Source organism: Capsicum annuum, chromosome 11 (genome assembly GCF_002878395.1).
Source record: "Capsicum annuum cultivar UCD-10X-F1 chromosome 11, UCD10Xv1.1, whole genome shotgun sequence".
Taxonomy (NCBI): domain Eukaryota; kingdom Viridiplantae; phylum Streptophyta; class Magnoliopsida; order Solanales; family Solanaceae; genus Capsicum; species Capsicum annuum.
Window position 1 is genome coordinate 203,569,864 of NC_061121.1, and position 7,368 is coordinate 203,577,231.

The following is a 7,368-nucleotide window of genomic DNA, read 5'->3' on the forward strand; positions in this document are numbered from 1 at the left end:
AAATTTTTTCTATAAATACCCTCAATCAAAATTTATTTTTCACACAAATCTCATTCTCTCAAATCTCAATCTCTCTAAAATATTCTGATTACCTCCTAAAGTGCTCAATTTTATTTTTTTAATTTTGTAATTACAAATACAAGTGGAAGTTTTCTAAAGTCGCAACTTTTGGATACTTTCAAAATTTGATATTGTCGTTCCATCTCTTACTTTTAATTTTTAATTAGTTTATTAATTGCTGAATATTTATTTTTATTATTTTTGTGTATTTTAAATATTTTTTAATTTATTTTATAATATGAATAAAATAAGAAATCTCGGTAAAAGTGTCAAAAAAAATTCCGAAAGTGGTAGTGATAGTAAAAAATGAATTGATGGCGATTCCGATAGAGGTAGTTCAAGTAATAGATATACCTGTATGCCTGCGGTACCAGTTAGTCAACCTTTTGAGAAAGAAACAAGTGTAGGTGCTCATGATATGGATTATGCCGAAACTCAAAAAAATTGTGGTATAGAAGAAGAAAATGAAGTAGATGTGGTTAATTTAGATGATGATGATGAAAATATTGGTGAGACACTTGGAGTAGAAAATGCTAATGTTAGATCTGAATCGGTTATTCTTCTTCCCCGTCCTCCCCGTGTCCTAAGAGCTCGTAGAAGAACTAGTATTGTATGAGAATTTTTTTATGAAAATAGAAGGAGAAAGTAAGGTGCAATGCAATATTTGTGAAATTATATATGAGCATAAAACCAGAGGCAATAAAGGGGGTACGGGTTCGTTGATGAGACATTTAAGAGATAGACACACTAGAGAGTTATTTATTGCACAAGGTGGTGAGGTTGTTGGCGGTCCAACACAAACTAGATTGAACCCAACAAGCGGTCAATTAATTAAGAATTACAATAAAATGAAGGATCGAAAAGAAATAGCGAAAATAATAGTTGTGGGTTATTTGCCTTTTACTTTTGCTTCTTCGGATGCTTTTATTCATTATATTCAAGCAGTTTATAATCCTATGTTTAATAGAATTCCTAGAAGTACTTGTTGGGCCGATATTTTTAGACTCCATGCACAATATGTTTATTATTTATCTACATTATTAAAAAATATTCAATGTAGAATTGCTCTAACCTCCGATCTTGATCGTGCTGTTAATAAAAATAATTATTTAACCATCACTTGTCACTAGATAGATAATAATTTTGTTATGCAAAAACATATTCTAGCTTTTTTGTATGATGAAGATCGTAGACATACTGAAAAATTTATTTCTAAATCTATTACTAAAATTGCAGAATATTGAAAAAAATTATACATTACTTTTGATTATGCATCTAACAACAAGGCTGCTATTGACAAGTTAAAAGCTGACCTTTCTTCGCCGTTACCTGAAATATTTCATGTTAAGTGTGCTTATCATATATATAACTTAATTGTAAAAGATGGTCTTAAATTTTTTTAGCTTTATATTGAAAAAGTCCGGCTTACTGTTGGCTTTATTCAAGAAAATAATTGAAGAAAAAGAGTGAGAGAATTTAAATTTAAATGTGAATAAAATGAACTTAGATCGATATTAATGCCTGAAGAATGTGATATTAGATGGAATTCTACTTATACTTATTTAAAAACTTCTCTTGCTTATAAAGTTCCTATTACAATGACTTCTAATCAATATTCTGGTTCTTTTCCTGAGTGTATGCTACATGATTATGATTGGGCTGCAATTGATGATCTTGTTAAGTTTTTGGAAAAAATTTATATAGTTACGGTTGAATTCTGGTGCTTATTATCCTACTGTTTGCAATATTTTAGCTTATTTAGCCGACATTTCTTGTTTGCTTAAAGAATATAAGAATAGATAAGGTTACAAAAATGCTGTTAGTGCTATGTTTGCTAAATTTAAAAAGTATTTTTATCCGCTTCCTCCAATTTACTTGGTTGGTGCTATACTAAATCCATGTATCTATCTATATCTAATAACAGAGGCAAAATTGTCACATGTCAGCATAAGAAAAGTATTAAAAATTAAAATAACTTTTTTAAAAAACACAAATCAGATAACTTCTTTAGGAGAAACTGTCAAAAAAAATTTTGAATATATTCCTATTGTCATTCCCCATTTCAGAAGTCAGTTTTATTCAGAAACTTCTCTCAGCTCTATGACTTCATTTGATCATTGTTTAGATCATTTCTCAAAGCAAAACAATTGATTTTTGGAGAAACAGATAAATTTTCAAAATTTGTGAGTATTTGTTTGTGTATTTTAGTTTTTGGTTTGATAAAAAGGGAAATTTCATGTTTGTCTATGGAGTTGTTATTGTTTGTTTACTTAGAGATTTTTCTTCCATTTACTCTCATCATTCTATACAAGAAGTATTAGGCGGATTAGTGGCGTTGAACTAGCTTCGATATAGCAGGATGTTGAAGAAGAAATTGGATGAATTATTGGCAAAAAAAATGCCCAGAGAATTTATTGTGGAGGTTTAGATGCACCACTTCGAATTCAAGAGAAAAGTCCCGACTTGAAGTGACTTCATTCTCCTCTTCTAATGCACCAATTATATGGTCATTGTTATGTTACATTTCTCAAATTTATGACTGTCAAATATAAATTTATATTTTCCATGTAGTTTTGTGTGTGATCAATAAGGTTTCTGTAAAGTGATTTGCATACTGTAGTTGAACTGACACTTTCCTTTTACTAGAAAATGAATCAAATTCTATTCCTTCACCTACTGTTTTAGACCTTTAGAGTAAGTGCCTAAACTTCAAAAACTTATTGGGTATTTTTTTTAGAAGCGGAAAGAAGTTGCAGTTAATAATTGAAAGGTTTGTTGTTCGAAAGCAGAAGAAAGTTGTGATTAGTAATTGAGATGGAGCAAATAATTGAGACGTTTGTTGTTCACTGGTCCATATTGACAGTTGATTCAGAAACCTCTTTGTTGGCGATCAGGTTATGATATAATTAGTGGTATAATGCATCATCAATTTTTTTTTTAATTTCTGTTTGGCTTATTTGTTATTTCTCATTGTTTGTCAACATCTTCAATTATTTTCAGTCTTCACGTTCTTTGATTTCATCTTTGTTAATTTTGTGTCAATTTGATAGTATTTAATAGTTTAAAGAGGAACTATATGAGAATATAAATAAGATTTGTGTCGAAAGATATAAGCATGCATCTTGCTACCTTTCCTCAATGTCGTCCTTAATATTTGCCTCTTGATGTGGTGTCTACAGGGTAGAATGCACACATTTAATTGCAAGCATTCTGCTTAAAAGTCTTTATTAACATAGTAAAGGGGAAGGGGTGTAGACATATATATTGTTTGGATCAATTTCTATATTTTTACAAGTCTAATATGACTTTGACGTGCAATTTGTCTACTATTTTGCTCTTATTTTCTATTGTGTTCTTCAAGTCACCTTGAATTTTTATAGAAACAACGAAACTACAGTGCACTAGTCTCATTAAATTTTGAACTAAAAAAAAATTAGAAAGTGGAAATAAGGATTTCCAACTAGGCAGTGTAGCAGTAATTAAATCACTACTTCCTAAGAAGTATCCATAAATAATAGATGTGGAATATAATAGAGGATATGCGAAACACTAATGGTACTAACATTATCTTTTTAGTTCCCTTTAGTTCATCACAAGAAACTTATAAGTTGTTTTTAATTGCTTTCACCATATCCTTCCGTAGATAGCTCGAGTTCATCATGAAATTGTAAATGATGGGTAGGAAGTTGTCGTCAAATTCAGCATAATGATATATAAGCAATTATACTGGAGATTGTTCATACTTGAGACAAATACTCTTTTGTTGTGTGAATAAAGTACAGAAAAAGAATAGTTTCATATACGATAGTTCATTTTCATGACCTAAAAAATGTCATGGAAGTAGTTGATTGGTAGCATGTGTGGAACCACAATATAACTTCCACTACATTATGCATGAATGGTGCAAAGAAGCACCTAAAACTATATTTCAATCACGAGGTTGGTGTTTTTTGAATAGTTAAATGGCTTTAATTGGGTTTTCAGCATTGTTTCCTTTTGTATAATATTTGTTAAGTTGTTTTTCTTCTTCTGATTTTAGTAGGAAAAACCAAAAAAATCTCAAGAAATATGCATTATAACAAAAGATATGATGACAGTAAGCCTGGTAGTCATGTGGATGTATTAATTCCTGAAGTCATTAAAGTATGTCCTCTAGAAAAGATCAAGATATGAATGTTCTTTCAAGGAGCACGTGGTAATTATTCCAGAAGCACCAGAATTGATCTCTGCTGTCTTCAAATCATGTGAGCTGGTGCAAGGTTATTGAAATTCCTTTTCTCTTGCCTATAATAAGAGTTCTAGAATAGAGTTGTATGTTCATAATTTCACTTTGCTTCTGCCGTTCTATTTTTTTGGCCTATTAAGGTCAAAGCTGGGAGTTCACCTCTTAGTTATTCTTGATAGTTGCTATATTGTCCTCCATAAGACTGATTTCTTTACTCAACAGTTTTTTGTTTTCATGAAGACTCTTAATAGGTTCAACCATCAATTATGTCTTCCTAGATCTGGCATGCAGCAAAGCAGTTTGTAGATGGTTTTTCAAATGGACAAGGTTCGTAAAACTAAGACCATCAACATCAGGCTCCTTTAGTTGTCTTTCTACCATTCTTAATAACTCTCCATTTTCAGGAAGCTTACATACTTAGAGTGCTTTGTGTTTGTGTTAGAAACCTCTGCAACATTTTTTTTCCTTATATATAACACCTCAATTTATTTTATAGTTTTATTTAGCTTAATTTATAAGTTGCAAGTAGGGTGGACGTTTGGTATTCGGTTCGGTATTTTCAAAATTTGAATTCGGTAATTTGGTAATCAGTATTTAAACGTAGATACCACATACCATACTTATAAAAATTTATTCGGTAGTTCGGTAAATTAAACTTCGGTTCGGTACGGTATTTGGTAATATCATATTAAAGTTGGAGATGTGCAAATGTATGTGTAAACTTCAAAGAGTAAATTTATTAGAAACCCTATTTAGTATTCTTTTTGTTGCTTTTTACAAATATATTACCCATATTCAAGAGATTCTTTGGGAGGACTTATATATATATATATTTAAAATGCGATAGTCGTTAAATATTGAATACCAAACGGTATTAATATCTTGTACCAAACTCAATTCTGAATACCAAAATATTGAAATTTTACTTCCAAATACCATACCAAATACCGAATTACTTAATACCAATTATCAAATTTTTCAGTTCAGTTCGGTAATTCAGTTTTCAATATTTTATGCCTAGCCCTAGTTGCAAGTGGAAATATTGAAAAAAGAACTTATTGTTTTCAATCTTTCATCACTCAAATTTTCTCATGATGTGAATGACATACTCATAATTTGAGAAGTACTAACTTCTTGAGGTAAAAATAAATCAGGAGTGACACGAATTTAGAATTGAAATAAAAGTACAGATCTTTTGAAAATTTTCTTAAATAATTTTTTTTATCTGTTTCAAATTCTTAGTTTGTTGAAATTCAAGAATGAATTTGGACAAAACTGCTTTTATGTGTCTTTCTGTTTGTTGCTACTACTTGAAGATATTAGATGTCTGCTTTATTTTTCTTTGTTAAATATTTGTGTAGTATATGCTAATTAATTTTATTCTTTAAAATTAAAGACATAATTTATAGTCCAACCTAATTATGTGACCTGCTAACACCATATGCACAGAGAAGAGCATATATGGAAGGAACAATTACTTGAGGTAGTGAAACGTGATTGTAAGAATTCTAGACTTTGTTGTCTTGAGTAATAGATGCTAGCATATTGCATTTACTTTTTTTTTTTTTTTTTCAAATAGAGTCCAATTGTTAAGATCAATTTATTTTGTCAAGGTCCAGAGAGAAATCTTTTAAGAGCATGTCCGTTATCAACAACGTGACATAAGAACATGCAAGGCCTGGCGCCCAAATAAGCTGCTTTCGATTTTGGATGCCTATAGCACAAGCATTTTACCAACTGGAGTAAAGTTGCTTTCTAGAAAAATCATATCAACTTTCACATTGTGTTTATCTATAAATTGTGTTTGGTTCTATGCATTTTTTATATTTTGATAATTTTTTTCTGATTGGATATATTGACTAGAAATCTTTTCTTTTAATTTCATTGAAATTTTATCGAGAATTGTCAAAATATAAAAAATAGACACGTAAAAAAATAAGGGAAGCCAACATATAACATTTGTAATTTCTACCTAACTAATTAATGTTATTTTTCGTTGAAAGGGTGTCAATTGGCACCCCTTAGCATGACGTGACACTGTCACTGCTTTTCTTATCCATGTCCTATTAATCTTGATGTCAAATGTTTTGAGCTCGATATTAAAGTATAAATCATCTTTTAATTTTTATTTGTTATTTCGAATACAAGTATGAAGAATATTGGTGAACCAAAAATTTCAGTCTAAAAAATATAATTTTTTCATATGGAGGGACAAAGAAAAAGTAGAACCAAGATCAAATTTTATCATTCCAAGATTGGTGAACAAAATCAATGAGTTGGAAGAAGACATGTCTTAAACAGGTCCAAATTAATAACTTGACGCGGGAGAAGAAGCTTAATGGGAGATGGAGATTGTGTAGGTTCAATAGGAAGATATTTTTATGTATTTTGATTTGTGTTGCTGCTATGTTCATCAGCAATAAATGAACTGAAAGTAGTTGCTAGATCTTGTCTACTATGGTGTAAATTTTGTATACCTCTCTCTAAATATATCAGACTATATTCTGTTAAGGTGTCTTTTGTCTAGTTGTACTTCAGATGTTTGTTGTGCTGCTGCTATGTTGTTGTTTGCACTTGTGCTGTTGCTGCTATGTTATTGTTTGCAGTTGTGCTGCTGCCGCTGCTATGTTATTGTTTGCACTTTTAAAATTGTGTTGTATTCCTGCTACATTGTTGTTTACACTTACAAAATTGTGTTGTGTATTGCTGCTATGTTATTGTTTACACTTGTTGTGTCGTGTTGTTGCTATGTTATTGTTTACACTTTTAAAGTTGTGTCTTGTTAGGCAAAGCACTGTGCTGTTGCTATGTGTTTACACTTAAATCGTGTAATGACAATGTTGTGTTGACATTATATCAACTTTACCATCATTTAACACAACAATAATACCTAATGATAACATTCATCAACAAAATATTCTAACTTCACACATCATTATTCATACCAACCATTAGGCACAACATCAACATTCATACCAATCATTAGGCACAACATCATCATTTATACCAACCATTAGACAACATTCATCAACAATATATATATATATATATATATATATATATATATATATATATATAGTGCT